This window comes from Aegilops tauschii, chromosome 2 (genome assembly GCF_002575655.3).
Source record: "Aegilops tauschii subsp. strangulata cultivar AL8/78 chromosome 2, Aet v6.0, whole genome shotgun sequence".
Taxonomy (NCBI): domain Eukaryota; kingdom Viridiplantae; phylum Streptophyta; class Magnoliopsida; order Poales; family Poaceae; genus Aegilops; species Aegilops tauschii.
In genome coordinates, this window is record NC_053036.3 from 129,883,810 (window position 1) to 129,903,994 (window position 20,185).

A 20,185-nucleotide genomic window follows, 5' to 3' on the forward strand; every position below is an offset into this window, starting at 1 on the left:
GTAAGCTGCACGGGCAAACCAGCAGATGTTGACAATGGAGGCCTTGCGGCGGCGGCAGTGGCAGTGGCGGCGGGGACCTTGCTAGGGTTTCGAGCGAGGGAGGGTGTGTGTGTGTGTGCATGCCCGAGGAGGTTATGGGGTGTGTGTGTGTGTGTGGAGGGGGGCGGGGTGTTTGAGGAAATGACGCGGGTACTGAAAACCTTACTATGAGCTATGTTTTCATTCGTCACATGATATAAGGTTTACTTGGAGTGTCATTTTATTTTGTTAGGATTTGCTTGCTGTTATTTAGAATAATGTTTTGCATCTTTATTTTCAATAAAATTGTCAAGGATAACCTTTACCGTGCTTATTTTGCAAGTATATATGTTGCTGTTTCAAAACACAAAGTTTATCGCTGTTGCAAAAATTCCCTAGAAAAGTCAGAATGTGATAAAATGGTGAAACTTTTTGCACAATAAGATCTGATAAATTTTCTACAGTGTGGTAAATTTTCATAATTTTTGGAGTTAAAGAAGTATTGATACTCTTGCATTCTTTATAGACTGTACTGTTTTGGCAGATTGCTGTTATGTTTGCATTCTTTGCATATGTTTGCTTGTTTAATGATTCTATTTGAATATAGGATTATTAAATATGCAAAGGCATTTAGTATGCAATGTTGAATAATAATTTTAGTGATTTGATACAGTAGAAAATGATAAGGTTTTTGCATTGGTTTATACTAACTTATCTCACGAGTTCTTGTTGAGTTTTGTGTGGATGAAGTTTTTAAGATTTAGGGAAACCGTGTTATGAGAAGGAATTAAGGAGACACAAAAGCTCAAGCTTGGGGATACCCAAGGCATCCCAAGATAATATTTCAAGAAGTCTCAAGCATCTAAGCTTGGGGATGCCCCGGTAGGCATCCCACCTTTCTTCATCAACAATTATCGGTTGAGCCTAAGTTTTTGCTTCTTTGCATGAGTTGTGCTATTCTTGGAATGTCATTTTGTTTTGTTTAGCTTGCTGTTTTAATAAAATACTTAGATCTGAAAGTTTTAAATAAGAGAGAGTCCTCAATTAGCTACCCATTTACTTAACTACTCACATGTTCTTCACTTATATCGTTTTGGAGTAGCTTGTCATTTACTCTTGTGCTTCACTTATATCCTATGAGTAAATGGTTGAATAAATTTAATGTAATGAAGTTGAAATTATATTTTCATATCATGCCTAGTGGTAGCTTCACATTGGGTTTAGAAAGTGAAATCTTTTGAAGCTTGACAATCACAATATTGGTCATGCAAGCAATTCATGAATGATTAGTATAAGGGAGAGAACTTTCACATGCAAATATATTGGGTCTTGAAACGCATACTCACGCATACGGACGACCAGGGCTCGTGTGCATGGAGAGGCAACAGACAGCAGCAACAACGTCCTATTTGTCGGCAGCCAACTGACTAGGTCAGGACGGAGAGTTGCGTCGTGTTCATTGGGAGGCAACCGGCTTGGACCGAACAGCCAAAACGAGGTCCGGCATACCACAGAACAGAGGAAACGACCTTCTGTTCGACCGCGTACGGTCGAAACGGGGTCCTGTTCATCGGGAAGGGTCTGGTGTACCGCAAAATGTAGGAAACAGACTCCTGTTTGAGTGCCTACGGTCGAAACGGGGTCCTGTTGATCGGGAGGGGTGTGTGATGACCCACAAGTATAGGGGATCAATCATAGTCCTTTCGATAAGAGTGTCGAACCCAACGAGGAGCAGAAGGAAATGACAAGTGGGTTTCAGCAAGGTATTTTCTGCAAGCACTGAAATAGTCGGCAACGGGTAGTTTGATAGCAAGATAATTTGTAACGGACAAGTAACGATAACGATAAATAAAGTCCAGCAAGGTTGCCCAATCCTTTTGTGGCAAAGTACAGGCCAAAATGGTCTCTTATAATAAGCAAAGCGTTCTTGAGGGTACACGGGAATTTCATCTAGTCACTTTCATCATGTTGGTTTAATTCGTGTTCACTACTTTGATAATTTGATATGTGGGTGGACCGGTGCTTAGTTGATGTTCTTACTTGAACAAACCTCCTACATATGATTAACCCCCTCGCAAGCATCCGCAACTATGAGAAAAGTATTAAGATAAAATCTAACCATAGAATTAAACTTTTGGATCCAAATAGGCCCCTTACGAAGTAGCGCATAAACTAGGGTTTAAGCTTCTGTCACTCTAGCAACCCATCATCTAATAACTACTCCACAATGCATTCCCTTAGGCCCAAATATGGTGAAGTGCCATGTAGTTGACGTCCACATGACACCACTAAGGGAATCACAACATACATATCATCAAAATATCGAACACATATAAAGTTCACATGATTACTTGCAACGCGACTTCTCCCGTGACCTCAAGAACAAAAGTAACTACTCATAAATGATAATCATGCTCAAGATCAGAGGGGTATTAAATAGCATAATGGATCTGAACATATAATCTTCCACCAAATAAACCATATAGTAATCAACTACAAGATGTAATCAACACTACTAGCCACCCATAGGCACCAATCTGAGGTTCCGGTACGAAGATTAAACACAAGAGATGAACTAGGGTTTGAGAGGAGATGGTGATGTTGAAGATGTTGATGGAGATTTGGCCTCCCAAAGATGAGAGGGTTGTTGGTGATGACGACGGCTTTGATTTCCCCCTTCGGGAGGGAAGTTCCCCCAGCGAAATCGCTCCATCAGAGGGCAAAAGTGCTCCTGCCCAAGTTCTGCCTCGAGACGGCGGCGCTTCATCCCGAAAGTCGTCTCCTGATTTTTTCTAGGTCAAAATGACCTATATACCAGAAGAAGGGCACCGGAGGTGGGTTGGGCTGAGCACAACCCACTTTTTTATATATGCCAAAATAATTCTCCATAAATTTTTAGCTCATTTGGAGATGTGCAGAATAGGTAACTCTGACGTATATTTTTCAGGTCCAGAACTCCAGCTGCTGGCATTCTCCCTCTTTGTGTAAACCTTGCATATTATGAGAGAAAAAGTATTAGAATTACTCCATAAAGCATTATTATGCATAAAAACATTATAAATAACAGTAGGAAATCATGATGCAAAATGGACGTATCAACTCCCCCAAGCTTAGACCTCGCTTGTCCTCAAGCGAAAAACCAATATCGAAAAACATGTCCACATGCTTAGAGAGAGAGGTGTCGATAAAAACAAAATATGGACGTAGTAGCATCATGCTTATTATCATAACAACAACAAACTTTAACATAAAACTTTATCATACAACTTTTATCATATAACTTCTCATGAACAAGTAACAATTCATCACAACCTTGAAGTATAAAGCATAAACTCTATTGGAAACCAACAAACTATGCTCTCAGTCAACTTTGCAACTACAATTCATCATATTTTCAGGAAGGGTCACGTATCGGAGCCTTTTGGAAAGTCCACATACTCAACCATCATTTAACCTTCTATGATTGCTAACACTCACAACATACCCAGGAGCAAAAAGTTTCAACCGGACACAGAAAGATAGGGGCTTATAGTTTCGCCTCCCAACGTATTCACCCGAGGGGTGATGTCAACAATAATGACTCATGCTCACTCATATCCAACTGGATATATGTGCCTAGATCTTTCCTCACCACATGATGCTTGCAAAAAGAGAAAATAAAAAGGAATAGGGAAAATACTTTGACTCTTGCATAAAAGTAAATACATAAAAGTAAAAGATAGGCCCTTCGCAGAGACAAGCAGAGGTTGCCATGCGCTTTTTGTTTGTATGCCAAATCCCTTAATGCAAAAGAAGTCACGTTATAATTTTTTTGACAGAAAGACTATAAGAGAACCCCCTACAGTATAATTGGTGCAACAAACCCAAATTGCAAGTACCATGCCTTGAACCTAGGTGGGTGGGAAGGCATCAGCCCTGTCCCACCACTAGGCCATGCCTTAGTCTGCAACATCACGTTATATTGCCCCTTATGATAGCAACCTTTATTATGCAGTCCATCGCTTTTATTACTTTGCCCCCATGCTTTTAATAGCATTGGTCAATGATGCAATTCATGAAGAGAAGATAGTGTCTTCGCATGTGAATCTTCTCTTCCCAATGCTATGTTTGTCAATCTCCAATAATTTTTACCAGTTATACTTTTCCTTATGTGATGTCATTACTTACCAAGTTACCATAAGATTAGCATACGATCTTTTCCATTTATTTTCCTTTCTTTTTATTGAAACATAAGAGTAAAGAAACAAAACTCAAACTACTCTTTATTATATATCTCGCACACGATTACATAGATAGATAGATCACTAAGCAAGCACTCGAAAATAGATGAAACTAAACTTTTATTCAACTAAATCATAGGCTAACTAAAGATCGAACTAAAATAGATAAAGGCAAAGATAGTGGTGGTGATACTATACCGGAGCACCTCCCCCAAGCTTGGCACAAGCCAAGGGGAGTGACCATACCATGCACTCAAGTCTCCTTTGGTGGGGAAGATGATGATGGTGGTGGTGATGAGGTAGTAGTGAGCTTATCCTCCGGCTTCCATGGCAGCGGTTCACCATCATAAGAGGAAGCATGAGTCTCACGAGTCCTGCAACCGGTAGCTAAACTCATACCTTTAAATCTCGCCTCATATTCAAAGATTTGATTTTGGAGATAATAGATTTGTCTTTGTAGAAAATTGATTTGCTCATTGAGGGTGAAGACGATGTCCTTCATGGACCTACCATCCACCTTGTGATCACGGGTGAATTCTGTAATCATAAGGTGATTGGCACTAAGCCCACATTCCACCATCCCCTTGCGCTTAAGACCTCCTGCTCGATCGCTTCGAGCCTGGCCTCCACGGTTCCCATCCTCTCGGGCCCCTGGACATCCCGGAGCACCCCCTCACGCATCTCAATGGCTTGAGGGTGCTGCATCACCTCCCGTAAATATCGGTTGATGACATTCTCGAAGAACTTGTCCTTGGAGGAGCTCGGAGCGGCCATGGCGATCTAGATCTGTCAGAAAATAGCAAGAAAGAAGAACAGAAGATTTCTCCGCGATATGGTCGTCTATACGTTTGGGGGGTATATAAAGCTTTTTTATCTTGGGAAACAAGCAAACAAGAGGAAAATGGAGTCGGGAAGGTTCCCGAGGTGGGCACGACCCACCTGGGCGCGCCAGGCAAGGCAGGTGTGCCCTCGTGTCTTGTGCCCTCCTTGGTTGCCTTCCTGGTTGTTTCTTATTTTCCGAATTTTTTTAATATTCCAAAACTGACAAAAAATTATTTTTGTGGATTTTTCGGAGTCCGTTTACTTACTGTATCATGTACCTCCTCTTTTTTAGGATTCTGGAGTGTTCTAGAAGGTTTCTTTTATGTGTTCCTCCGGTGTCATGGTATGAATAATATTGCTTTCAACATTAATAGGCGTACCTGAGATATAGTGCTTAATTCTTTGCCCATTGACCACCTTTGGATTAGTACCTTCGGCATTATTGATCTTAATAGCTCTAGAATGATAAACATCTTTGATAATATATGGTCCTTCCCATTTGGGGAGAAGGTTTCCGGCAAAGAATCTAAAATGAGAGTCGTACAAAAGAACATATTCTCCAACTTTGAATTCCCGCTTTCTGAATCTTTTGTCAGGCCATCTTTTAACTTTTCTTTAAATAATTTGGCATTTTCATAAGTTGGGTTCTCCATTCATCTAATGAGCTAATATCAAATAACCTCTTTTCACCAGCAAGTTTGAAATAATAGTTAAGTTCTTAATTGCCCAATATGCTTTATGTTCTAACTCAAGAGGCAAATGACAAGCTTTTCCACAAACCATTTTATAGGGGGACATACCCATAGGATTTTTATATGCTGTTCTGTAGGCCCAAAGTGCATCATCTAATTTCTTAGACCAATTCTTTCGTGACCTAGTAAAAGTTTTTTCTAATATTAGTTTTATTTCTCTATTGCTATGTTCAACTTGACCACTAGATTGAGGATGATAGGGTGATGCAATTCTATGGTTAACATCATATTTAGCAAGCATTTTAAGGAAAGCAACATGAATAAAGTGTGAACCACCATCAGTCATTAAATATCTAGGGACTCCAAACCTTGGGAAAATAACATCTTTAAGCATTTTAATGGAAGTGTTATGATAAGCACTACTAGCTGGAATAGCTTCTACCCACTTAGTAACATAATCAATAACAACCAAAATATGTGTATACCCATTAGAGGAAGGAAAAGGTCTCATATAGTCAAAACCCCAAACATCAAATGGATCAACAACAAGTGAATAATTCATAGGCATTTCTTGACGCTTACCGATATTGCCAATTCTTTGACATTCATCACAAGATAAAACAAACTTACGGGCATCCTTGAAGAGAGTAGGCCAATAAAAACCAGATTGCAATACCTTGTGAGCAGTTCTATCTCCCGCATGATGCCCTCCATAAGCTTTGGAGTGACATTTCTGTAGGATTTGTTCCTGTTCATGCTCAGGTACACAATGTCTAATAATATCATCTACTCCTTCTTTATAAAGGTGTGGGTCATCCCAAAAGTAATGTCTTAAATCATAGAAGAATTTTTTTTCTTTTGTTGGTATGTAAAACTAGGTGGTATATATTTAGCAACAATATAATTAGCATATTTAGCATACCAAGTAGTATTATGAGAAACATTTATTGCAGCTAGTTGTTCATCAGGAAAACTACCATCAATAGGCAGTGGGTCATGAAGAATATTTTCTGACCTAGATAAGTTATCAGCTATAGGGTTCTCAACTCCTTTTCAATCAGTAATATGTAAATCAAATTCTTGCAACAAGAGAACCCACCTAATGAGTCTAGGTTTAGCATCCTTCTTTTCCATAAGATATTTTATAGCAGCATGATCAGTGTGAACAATTACTTTGGAATCAACAATATAGGATCTGACTTTGTCACAAGCAAACACAACTGCTAAAAATCTTTTTCAGTAGTAGCATAATTTCTTTGGGCACTGTCTAGAGTTTTGCTAGCATAATGAATAACATTTAATTTCTTATCAACTTTCTGTCCTAGAACAGCACCAACAGCATAATCACTGGCATCACACATAATTTCAAAAGGCAAGTTCCAATCAGGTAGTTGAACAATAGGTGCAGAAGTTAAGGCTTTCTTAACTGTTTCAAAGGCTTCTACACAATCATCATATAAAATGGAACATCCTATTGTAAAAGATTTGTAAGAGGCCTAGAAATTTTAAAGAAGTCTTTAATAAATCTCCTATAGAAACCATCATGACCAAGGAAACTACAAATACCTTTAATATGTTTAGGACATGGCATTTTCTCAATTGCATCAACTTTAGCTTTATCCACCTCAATACCTCGTTCAGAAATTTTATGCCCCAAGATAATACCTTCATTAACCATAAAGTGGCACTTCTCCCAATTCAAGACAAGATTAGTTTGCTCACATATCTACAAAACTTGATCAAGGCTGCTTAAGCAATCATTAAAAGAAGTTCCACAAACAGAAAAATGATCCATGAAAACCTCAACAATCTTTTCACAAAATTCAGAGAATATAGCAGTCATACATCTTTGAAAGGTAGCAGGTGTGATCCATAAACCAAAAGGCATACGTGTATAAGCATAAGTTCCAAAAGGGCAAGTAAAGGTGGCTTTCTCTTGATCAGGTTGCTAACAGGTATTCGAGAATAACCAGAATATCCATCAAGAAAACAAAAGTGTGTGTGCTTAGATAATCTTTCTAGCATTTGATCAATAAAAGGCAGAGGGTAATGGTCTTTTCTAGTTGCTTTATTTAATTTTCTAAAATCAATTACCATCCTATAGCCAGTAAACATTCTTTGTGGAATAAGTTCATTTTTATCATTAGGAACAATAGTAATACCTCCCTTCTTAGGGACACAATGAACGGGGCTTACCCATCTACTATCAGCTATGGGGTAGATTATACCTGCTTCCAGAAGCTTTAGTATTTCAGTTCTTACCACTTCTTTCGTCTTAGGATTCAAACGTCGTTGATGATCTACAACGGGTTTAGCATCAGGTTCCATATTGATCTTGTGCTGACAGAGAGTGGGACTAATGCCCTTAAGATCATCAAGAGTATATCCAATAGCAGCACGGTGCTTCTTCAGAATTTTCAATAATCTTTCTTCTTCATGTTCTGAAAGGTTAGCACTCACTACTGCGGGATACTGCTAATGCGAAACTACGATCAGAGACCCTTTGCCGAAACTGTGTGCGATGCATTAATCACAAACGGTGGTGTAAAAACCGTCAAAAAAGGTGCAAAACTTTTGTGATGGCCTAGCCATAAAACACGGTTCAGATTTTAGTTGCGTGTGCGATGCAGGGCACATGGTTAATCCATTCAAACTGTTTGCAATGAGGCAGAACAACAGAAATGGGCAGCCATATCAATGTGCGTGCGATGTAGGGCACACGGTTAATGCATTCGAACTGTTTGCGATGAGGTAGAACAATAGACACGGGCAGCCATATCAATGTGTGTGCGATATACGACATACGGTTCACTCGGACGAACTATTTTCGATTAGGGAACACAATAGAAACTGTTCAACTTAACAAGATGTGTGTGATATGTGGCATACAGTTCACATGGATGAAATGTTTGCGATGAGCTAAAAGAACACAAATGAGTCATGTAAACAAGATGTGTGTGATACGTGGCAAACAACCGACTCGGATGAATTGTTTGCGATGAGAAAGTACAACACAGATGGTTAATGCAGTTAGTTCGTGTGCGATTCTGTGTGTACAAAAAACTTTGAAAAATGCAAACTAGTTGCTTGCGGTGGCTAGGAGTATCGCACACGATGCGTCTGCGAGTACTCGTGTGCGATGATTAGTATGTTACACATATGTTTCCTTATGTTAACATGTGTGTGAATTTGCAATATGGACAGTTAATATGCAAATGCCTTCTTAACATCGGGCACACGCTTAAACTCAATGAATTGTGTATGATACTAATACTTTCCATGAAAATTTATGAACTTGGGTAACAACATTTGAGTAACATATATATAGTGGTTACACTATTCGACAAAAGGAGGATCTTTGTAACACGGGTTTGACAACCATATGGTCCATATCTACATACTTAACATAGTAACAACTATCACATTTTAAGAGGCTAAGGGCCAACAACCATATGGTCCATATCTACATACTTAAAATATATAGTAATTAACAGCTAGCACATTTTAAGAGGCTGAGGGCTAACAACCACAACTATCCACTGGAAGCAGCTTGATCACGGCGACTCGGCATCTCGTCAATGAAAAGGAAGAGCCCTCCCGTGCCTTGGTAGAGAATGAGTAGAATAGTGTCTCCACTTTTCCAATATGGATGCATTGCCACGAGAAGCGAGAACTTGTTAATTTGAATGGTTCCATTTCTGCAGGAAATGCAGTACCTTGCAATCACTTTGACATTATTAGCAGGCACAAGTGTAATTCGACCACGCCGGGAAATCGATCCAGGAACTACTATAGGGGGCAATTTCTGTTGACATGTAGAATAAAAACCAATTGTAACATATCGTTGAAGATATATATAGTTTATGAGCATCAACATTAAATAAGACTTTTTACCAGCATTTTGTGCACACAATTGGTCTTGTTCAGTGTGTGCACCATAGGTCTAATTGATCCCATCCAAAATCCAGCGTTCATACGCTGTGCTATCCGTGTTAGATTATCAACGAAGTTTATGACATGCTTCAAGTCCTTCCAGTGAAATTTGGTACGCTTAGTAACATACAGATCGTTCACTATGCATCCAACATATTCTGCTTAAAAGGTGGAAAGGTATTATTTATTCAGAACATGGCAGAAGAATATATAGTGCGCATAAATTGGTAAATAGAATTTGTTACTGCCTAGGAACGGAGTCAGAATATGAAATCACAATTGGTTGCTTAAATAGTGATCAATTAGTCAGAATAAATACCCCAATTTTGCTAAGTAATATGACAGCATGGAGAAAGTTGAAAGGACACTAACCTCGATTAGACTTTGATCAGCTGATGACGTTGGGGTAGTAAACATCCATGTTTATTAGACCAGGCTGTGGTGCACGCACTAGAATTTTATTGCCAGATTTCAGTTCGTAACAGTTAGACATTTTTCTCCAAAGGTCCGCATTAAAATAGGAGTGACCATCTTTATTTAGTTTTACTAACTGTCATTGTAAATCCATGCTGCGTTGTCAATATGACGTCCTGGGAGTCATCAACAAAGTAAAGCCCAAGATTTCCTTCTACTCCTGTTCTTGCAAAGCAAGGGATGTAATGCTTGAAATGAAAATTAAGATCGTAAATTAGATACATTGAAATAACAGAGCAAGATGCAAATATGGGAGTAACTGATAGAACAGATCAATATATAGATGAAAGCAAAGTACAAAAGTATAGAATTAAAAATAGATAATGTAAAAAAGATTTGATGCAAATATATAGATAATGTAGCAACAGACGGTATATGTTCACAAATTTAGGCCATGCCAACCGTGGTAGGTTGAGATTGAACATACCGGGCGCTCCCTGAAGTCATCCAGAATGGTGAGATAGAACTTTGTTTCCGACTAGCCACGACCACAGTGCTCGCATTGTGGACACATGAATGAACACCCACGAATCAGCTAGAACACAAATGATTCCACGGCGATTTCCGCCGGTTGATTAACAGTGACGGACGGACTGTGATAAGAGATGAGTGAATATTTTGCTAAGTTGATTACCTTCTCCATGAGGAAAATCCCCGGCCCAATCCCGCAGAAAACCCCAGTCGACCAGAGTCTAGAATGTCGGTGCAGATAGGTGGCGAAAAGCGGTATGGGCGAAATCCCATGCCGTTTGGAGCGCGACCTACGCCCGCCGCCAACAACCGTCGAGCTTAGGGTGCAGAGTTGCGGAGGAGTCCGCGGCGAGTGAGTGGGGACGAAGTGGGCGAGGGTTTTCTTTTTCCTTTTGCATGTGTGAGTGAACACACACGGTTCATAGAGGCGACGGAAATGAATCGTGTGCGATAGTAAATCACCAAGATTGAATGGGAATCCAAATTTCCTTTATCCATCATCCATGAAGTTTTTTCTATGAAGAACATAAACCCTGCTAATCACCGTGTTCAAATTTGACACTTTTTCGGGTTCATTTACAATATTTAGGGGATTATGTGCATTTTGTAGGCATTAATGCACATAATTCAAATTCAAACAATTGGTGCTTGAAAAGGTGCACAAGAACGGTCTGGAAAAACCATACTCGTGGTATTTAGTAATTTCTCAAGCCTTTTACAAGGAATGGGCAGAGATTTCAATGGAATGTGTGGCAATAGTCAACCACAAACGCGTCATTTACTGGGTTATCAACTATAGAACAATGAAATATGTGCTTGAAAACCATGATGCCTGGCATGGTGCCATGGTATGGCCTCACCGTGCCCTAGTTAAAAGCTGAGAAGGTTTGATTTATGTCGTCATGCACGCCCTTCATAAATCGAACCATCACTGAGGAAGTTCAATGCTTTCAAGAGGGAAATCACCAAGATTGATGGGGAATCAAAATTTTCGTCCTAGTTTGTCATTCAGTTTTTTTCCAACGATCAACATACCGCCTCAAATGCAACGTGTTCAAATTTGACATTTTTCCGAACTCATTTACCATATTTCGGGGATTATGTGCATTTTCTATTCATTTTCTATGCATTAATTATGCACATAATTCAAATTCGAACAATCAGTGCATGAAAAGGTGCACAAGAACGGTCTGGAAAACCATGCTCGTGCTATTTAGTACATTCTCATGCCTTTCACAAGGAATGGGCAGATATTTCGAGGAAATGTGTGGTAATATTCAACCATAAACGCGTCGTTTACTAGGTTAACAACTATACAAAAATGAAATACATGCTTGGAAAACATGATGCCTGGTGTGGTGCCATGGTATGGCCTCACCGTGCCCTGGTAAAAATGTCGTCATGCACGCCTTTCATAAATCGAGCCATCACCGAGGAAGTTTCATGGTTTCGAAGGGGAAATCACCAAGATTTAAGGGCGATCCAAATTTCCTTTGCCCTTTTTCCACGAGTTTTTTTTCTATGATGAACATACAACCTGCAAATCATCGTGTTCAAATTTGCCACTTTTCCGGGTTCATTTGCCATATTTAGGGGATTATGTGCATTTCCTAGGCATTAATGCACATAATTCAAGTTCAAACAATCGGTGCATGAAAGAGTGCACAAGAACGGCCTGGAAAACCATGCTCGTGCCATTTAGTAAATTCTCATGCCTTTTACAAGGAATGGACAGATATTTCGATGAAATGTGTGGCAATAGTCAACCACAAATGATTGTTTGTTGGGTTTTCAACTAAAGAAAAATGAAATAAATGCTTGAAAAACATGACGCCTGGCATGGTGCCATGGTATGACCTCACCATGCCCTGGTAAAACATTGAGAAGGTTTGGCTTATGTTGTCATGCACGCTCTTCATAAATCGAACCATCACCGAGGAAGTTCCATGCTTTCGAGGGGGAAATCCCCAAGATTGAAGGGGAACCCAAATTTCCATCCTAGTTTGTCATTCAGTTTTTTTTTCCAACGATCAACATACCGCCTCAAATGCAACGTGTTCAAATTTGACATTTTTCGGGCTCATTTGCCATATTTATGGGATTATGTGCATTTTCTAGGCATTAATGCACATAATTCAAATTCGAACAATCGGTGCATGAAAAGGTGCACAAGAACAGTCTGGAAAATCATGCTCGTGTTATTTAGTACATTCTCATGCCTTTTTCAAGGAATGGGCAGATATTCCAAGGAAATGTGTGGCAATAGTCAACCGTAAACGCGTCGTTTACTGGGTTAACAACTATACAAAAAATGAAACACATGGTTGGAAAACATGACGCCTGGCGTGGTGCCATGGTATGGCCTCACCATGCCCTGGTAAAAATTGGAGAATGTTTTCCTTATGTAGTGATGCACGCCTTTTATAAATCGAACCATCACCGAGGAAGTTTCATGGTTTCGAGGGGAAAATCACCAAGATTGAAGGGGGATCCAAATTTCCTTTGTCCTTTGTCCACGAGTTTTTTCTACGATGAACATACACCCTGCAAATCACCCTGTTCAAATTTGGCACTTTTCCGGATTCATTTACCATATTTAGGGGATTATGTGCATTTCTTAGGCATTAATGCACATAATTCAAGTTCAAACAATCGATGCATGAAAGGGTGCACAAGAACGGCCTGGAAAACCATGCTCGTGCCATTTAGTAAATTTTCATGCCTTTTACAAGGAATGGACAGATATTTTGATGAAATGTGTGGCAATAGGCAACCACAAACGTTTGTTTATTGGGTTTTCAACTATAAAAAATGAAATAAATGCTTGAAAAACATGACACCTGGCATGGTGTGCCATGGTATGACCTCACCATGCCCTGGTAAAAATTTGAGAAGGTTTGGCTTATGTCGTCATGCACGCCCTTCATAAATCGAACCATCACCAAAGAAGTTCCATGCTTTCGAGAGGGAAATCACCAAGATTGAAGGGGAATCCAAATTTTCTTCGTTCTTTGCCCTGGAGTTTTTTCTATGACGGACATACACCCTGCAAATCACCGTGTTTAAATTTGGCATTTTTCGGGCTCATTTACCATATTTAGGGGGTTATGTGCATTTTCTAGCCATTTAGCGCATATAAATCCAATCCAGCTACAGCTGCACAGGTGTGATGTGAGGGACATGGATTGCCGTTTGATTGCGCCGCATCCTACGGTGCACACGCGCGATCCGCGTGGCTGGGGTTTCGGCCAATCATAATGCAAAACACAATAGGCTCAGCGCACACTATTTTCGGAAGCGACGGAGATGAACCGTGTGTGATAATGAACGAGCAAAATTGTAAGGGAAGCCAAATTTCTGTTGTCGTTTGTCGTTGAGCTCTTGAATACCACCGCACTGTACAACTGCCCGGCCCCTCCGTCCCAGAGCTCTCTCCAGGCGTCGTCCATGGCACCGCGGCGCACGATAACTGGTAAGGAAGCGATGGCATCCCGCCGCGCTGCGTTCCTCGTTGCCCGCGACCGCACACATGGTAAGGAAGCGATGGCATCTCGCCGCGCCGAGTTCATCGCCGCCGGTGGCCAGGCAGTTACATGGGTGGACTTTGAGGCTGCGATGGCCGAATGGGTGGTGGATCTAGAGGCCGCCAAAGCCGCACAGAAGGAGCGGAAAAGGCAGAAAGCAGTCAAGAAAAGAGAGTCCCGCCGCCGCAAGAAAAAAGAGGCCGCACGCCGTGGTGAGGAGAGCTTGGCGGAGATCGAAGCACGGTGGGCTGCCGCCTACAAGGCCGGGAAGGAGAACGCCGGCGTCTGGCCTGCATGCCCCGATGGCGGCATGTGAGAAGTAGTTTAAGTTTGTAGTATTAGAGAAAATTACCAGTAGTACTTTAAGTTTGTAGTATTAACGTACAATGTCGGTAAGAGCATCCTTTGAGGGCTTTGAGCGTTGATTAGCATGTGTGCCTGTGTGCGTTTTTTTTTGCATTAATCATTAGAAGATCACAAAACACCAGGTTTCTATGCCGTATCCGTCTGTGTTTTTTTGCGTTAATGATCCATAAGTCAGTTACATATGCGATGTTTCCTAATAAACCAGGTGTACCATTGACCAAAAAAATCAACTACACGTGTACATTTTTTTGGAGACGGGATCTGCCAACTTTCTTTTTTTCTCACACACGAGTATTTTATGCACTTCGTCTATGTTGTGTGTTTCCCCCACCCAAGTTTCAGGTTTCGCAGCAAATTTTCATTAGGCGCGCGATTTCAGAATTTATTCCTCCAACCACATCCCCACCCTCAGTATCCCCCCCCCCCCGTGCGCCTCCCCCTACCAGCATCTCAAACCACCGCCGCCGCAACCACAGCTTCAACCACATCTACGTTTTGCTCGGATCCAGTTAGGTAACCCACCAACCTCTATCACGGCCCCGGCCTGATTGCTTAAATGGCGCTTGCGAAACATCCTCATGCCTCCAAATCCCCACCGCCAGGAGCTGATGGCGGTCCATGGCGCGATGGCCCCTATGCGTGTTGACCCGGAGGAACACCTCGCCTCCGCCGCCGCCGCCGACATGGTGCAGGCTCTGGCCCAGATGAAGTGCCCCAGCGACTACCCCCAGGACTTAACAGGTAAGATCTGACCAGCTAAATCTTACCAATACCACTTGCAACGGCTAAGATTTGTACGGTTGATGTATTAAGCATGTTCATGCCTTGTTTATTTCAGTACTGCACACTGTGTGATGTTCAAATATTACCGTGTCCAGCTCAATTTCACCAATACCAGCAACAAACTTACAATACATGACTCAGGATATCACTAGAGATGCTGCCCATTTGCTATTTTTAGTGGATGCTAACCCTGTTGTACTTAACATGCCTGTCCATGTAGTTACGCAGGGTCATAACGGCCGATGCTGTTGTTTGTTGTTGAGGTTAGCTGCATCCCATGTCTTACAGTATTTCACATCATTTGTGCAATTGCAGTTTAACTTCTACAATTTACTGGTTGCCTGTAGGTACACATGTCAGTGGAACTGATCCACGCTTCGACCCGAAGGAACAGCTCACCTCCGCCGTCGTTGACTTTGGGCGGGCTCTGGCCAAGATGAAGTGCCCCAGCAACTATCTCTCAGGACTTACCAAGTATGTACTCACCACTTCAATCTTACCAATACCAGTTGCATTTAATGGCTATGTTCTGTACGGTCGATGTATTAAGAATGTTCTAGTAAACATGCCTAACACGTTTTAGCTACTTTCCCTACCTTTTTGTAGACATCTGGGCCATTCTCTGCTCTGGCAGCACCTGGCTTGTGATGTTAAATTATGCCAATTGCATTTTTATCAGTACCGGTTTTAATGTCTATTAAGGCCTGTTGCAATTAACAGTTGAATCCATTTTTAAACAGTTGTATTTCAATAGCTACAAACTTACAAAACATGACTTAGGATGCTGTTAAGCCTGTTGCAATTAACAGTTGTATCCATTTTTTAATCTGTCCATTTGCTACCATGCTACTCTCCGCAATGAAGATATACTAGAGATGCTGCCCATTTGCTATTTTTGGTGGATGCTAACCCTGTTGTACTTAACATGCCTGTCCATGTACTTACGCAGGGTCATAACGGTCGACGCTATTGTTTGCCATCGAGGTTAGCTGCATCACATGTCTTACAGTATTTCACATCATTTGTGCAATTGCAGTTTAACTTCTACCATTTACTGGTTGCCTTTAGGTACACATGTCAGTGGCACTGATCTAGGCTTCGACCCGGAGGAACAGCTCGCCTCCGCCGCTTCTGACTTTGGGCAAGCTCTGGGCAAGATGAAGTGCCCCAGCAACTACCTCTCAGGACTTACCAAGTATGTACTCACCAGTTCAATCTTACCAATACCAGTTGCAATTAATGGCTATGTTTCATACGGTCGATGAATTAAGCATGTTGTAGTAAACATGCCTAACAAGTTTTAGCTATTTTCCCTACCTTTTTTATAGACAACTAGGCCATTATCTGCTCTGGCAACACCTGCCCTGTGATGTTTAACTCTGCCAATTGCATTTTTATCAGTACCGGTTTCAATGGCCATTAAGCCTGTTGCAATTAACAGTTGTATCCATTTTTAAAGAGTTGTATTTCAATGGCTACAAACTTACAAAACATGAATTAGGATGTTGTTAAGCCTGTTGCAATTAACAGTTGTATCCATTTTTTAATCCGTCCCTTTGCTACCGTGCTACTCTTTCGCAATGAAGATATCACTACAAGTGTTGTCGTTTTATTACCATTTGCAATTTTTGGTGGATGTTAACCCTGTTATAGTTAATATTGGCTTCCCATGTACTTACACAGGGCTACAATGGGCGATGCTGTTGTTTGCCGTCGAGGTTAGCTGCATCCCATGTCTTATACTCTATCTATTCCTAAATATAAGTATTTTTAAAGATTCCAATATAGACTACATAAGGAGCAAAATGAGTGAATCTAGATTCTAATCTAAACAATATCTATAATTCTATATACATCCATATGTAGTTCATATTGAAATCTAAAAAAATACTTGTACTTAGGAACATTGGTAGTTGTATTTTACATCATTTGTGCAATCTCAGTTTAGCTTCTAACATTTACTGGTTGCTTGTAGGTACATATATGAGCGGTACTGATCCATGCTTTGATCCCTTTTGCGTATGGGCAATGAGATATTCATGAACAAGCGTCAAGTGAGGAAACTAAGAAAGATTGTTAGGCGAAAGAAATGGGTGATTGGAATTAAGATCTTTATTTACACTTTGTCCAAGACAACAGTGAACTTTAGGATGGTAAGTAATGTGTTGCCTTTTCCCCCTGCCCACAACAAGTTACTCTATTAGACCTCGGTATCTGATATTTTTCTCTTTTTTCAGTGGTTTCCGAAGCTATTTACTGATGATTACCTTGCAAACTACATGACAAGAGTGGAGGCAACTAAGGTTAAAGTATATAATTCATGCTACCATGACAGTGCTCTAGAAGTCTTCCTGAAGGCGATGAAGGATGGGAGGGCGATCGTCACAAGGGGTTGGACAAAAGTGGTTCGTGCCTATGGCATGCAGGAAGGCACATTATGGGCATTCCGCTTCTTCAACACCATCGGCAGTCAAAATGATTTACACTTGTCTCTTCACCTTTACCGCCTTTAAATATTGTGGTTCATCATAGTTAATTGCTGCCTAATCCTGTAATTACTGAACATATTGTACTGGAAATTTTATTTATGGATTCGTTGTTGAACCATTGTGCTGAGAATTTGAATTGCACGTTTCATATTTCAAAATTTCCAATTCGAATAATAAATTACAGGCAAAAATAAAAATATACAGGAGCTAATAAAACAATGTGCACACGGTTAGAAAGAAAACAGCATGTGCGATGTAAAAAGAGAACAGACGGTCATGGAACTTTGCAAACGGTTCTGGCAGTAAAAGTGCTTGTGATGGATAGCCCAATGCCACACAGTTTTCTACATCAAATCGTGTGTGATGTAGTTGATAAAAGCAACTAGTTAACCAAGGCACAGCGTGTGTGATAGTTACACCTTTCACACACGAGCGTATACATAAAACTGTGTGTGATGTACATACGAACGGAAACGTTTTCCCTGGATTGACTGTGTGGGATGTACATAAGAACGGAAACGTATCCCTTGGATTGACTGTGTGTGATATACATACGAACGGAAATGTTTTTCTGGGATTCACCGTGTGGGATGTACATACGAACGGAAATTATTGGGTTTCAATGCCTCGCCCGATCGCACACGAGCTCATTTTGCCCCAGCCTGTGTCCCAGGAGGGCCTATCCCCGACGATTTTCTGGGTCGTGTGGGAAGGACCCCCTATCGCCCACACTCACTTGGCGAAGGTTCCAAATGCCATCGCGGAAAGGGGTTAAAAGCCGTTTGTATAGCACCTACTCATACCAGTGACTAATAATAACAGGATATATCTTTTTCTCATCGAGATAAGCATATTTCAAAGTATCAGGCAATTGTTTTAATTCAAACACAGGATCACCTTTAGGTGCAGGAGGACCTCCTAGAGTTTCAATAGGCAAATTGTGTTTAAGCAGAAGTCGTTGTTCAAAGAAAATTTTATCTATTTCATTTCTTTCATGCATATGCATATCATTTTCATGGTCTAGCAAATATTGTTCTAGTGGATCGGTAGGAGGCACGACAATAGAAGCAAGACCAATTATTTCATCCTTACTAGGTAATTATTTCTTATGAGGTTGTCTACTAAACTTGGAGAAATTAAACTCATGAGACTCATGACCAAAGCTAACATCGACAGTTTTTTTTTCACAATCTATTTTAGCGTTAACGATGTTCAAGAATGGTCTACCAAAGATAATGGGACAAAAATCATCTTGTGGGGAACTAAGAACTAGAAAATCAGTATGATATTTTATTTTCCCACACAACACTTCAACATCTCTAACATTCCCAAGTGCTGTGATGGTGTCTATATTAGCAAGTTCAATAGTAACATCTATGTCTTCTATTTTAGCGGGTGCTATGTCATTCATAATTTCTTGGTATAAGGTAAAAGGAAAAGCACTCATGCTAGCACCTAAATCACATAAACCATGATAACAATGATCTCTTATTTTAACTGAGACAACAGGCATGCCAACAACAGGTCTATGTTTATCTTTTTCATCAGGTTTAGCAATTCTAGCAGCTTCATCACAAAAATAAATAACATGCCCATCAATATTTTCTACCACGATATCTTTAACCATAGCAACACTAGGTTCTACTTTAATTTGCTCAGGAGGTTTAGGTGCTTTAATATTACTTTTGCGAACCATAGTTGAAACCTTAGCATGTTCCTTTATCGTAACAAGGAAAGGTGGTTTTTCAATATAAGCAGTAGGCACAACTGGATCAACATTGTAAATAGTAGTTTCATGTTTGACTATGACTGGTTCTTTCATTTATTTATTAATAGGGGATGATTAAACCACTTATACTTAGGGAGATCAACGTGAGTAGAAAATGATTCACAAAAGAGGCTACTATCTCAGACTCAAGTCCATATTTAGTGCTAAACTTGTGAAAAGCATCGGTATTCATAAAAGATTTAACACAATCAAATTCAAGCTTAATATCTGACTCTTTACCTTCGTCGAGTTCCCAATCTTCAGAGTTGCATTTAACTCTTTCTAAAAGATCCCACCTAAATTCAATAGTCTTCTTCATAAAAGAACCAGTACAAGAAGTATCAAGCATGGATCGATCATCATGAGAAAGCCGAGCATAAAAATTCTCAATAATAATTTCTCTAGAGAGCTCATGATTGGGGCATGAATATAACATTGACTTAAGCCTCCCCCAAGCTAGGGAGATACTTTCTCCTTCACGAGGCTAAAAACTATATATATAATTCCAATCACGATGAACTAGATGCATGGGATAATTTTTTTGGTGAAATTCCAATTTCAATCGATTCCAGTTCCAAGATCCAATATCATCGTGTAGCCTATACCATGTCAATGTTTTTCCCTT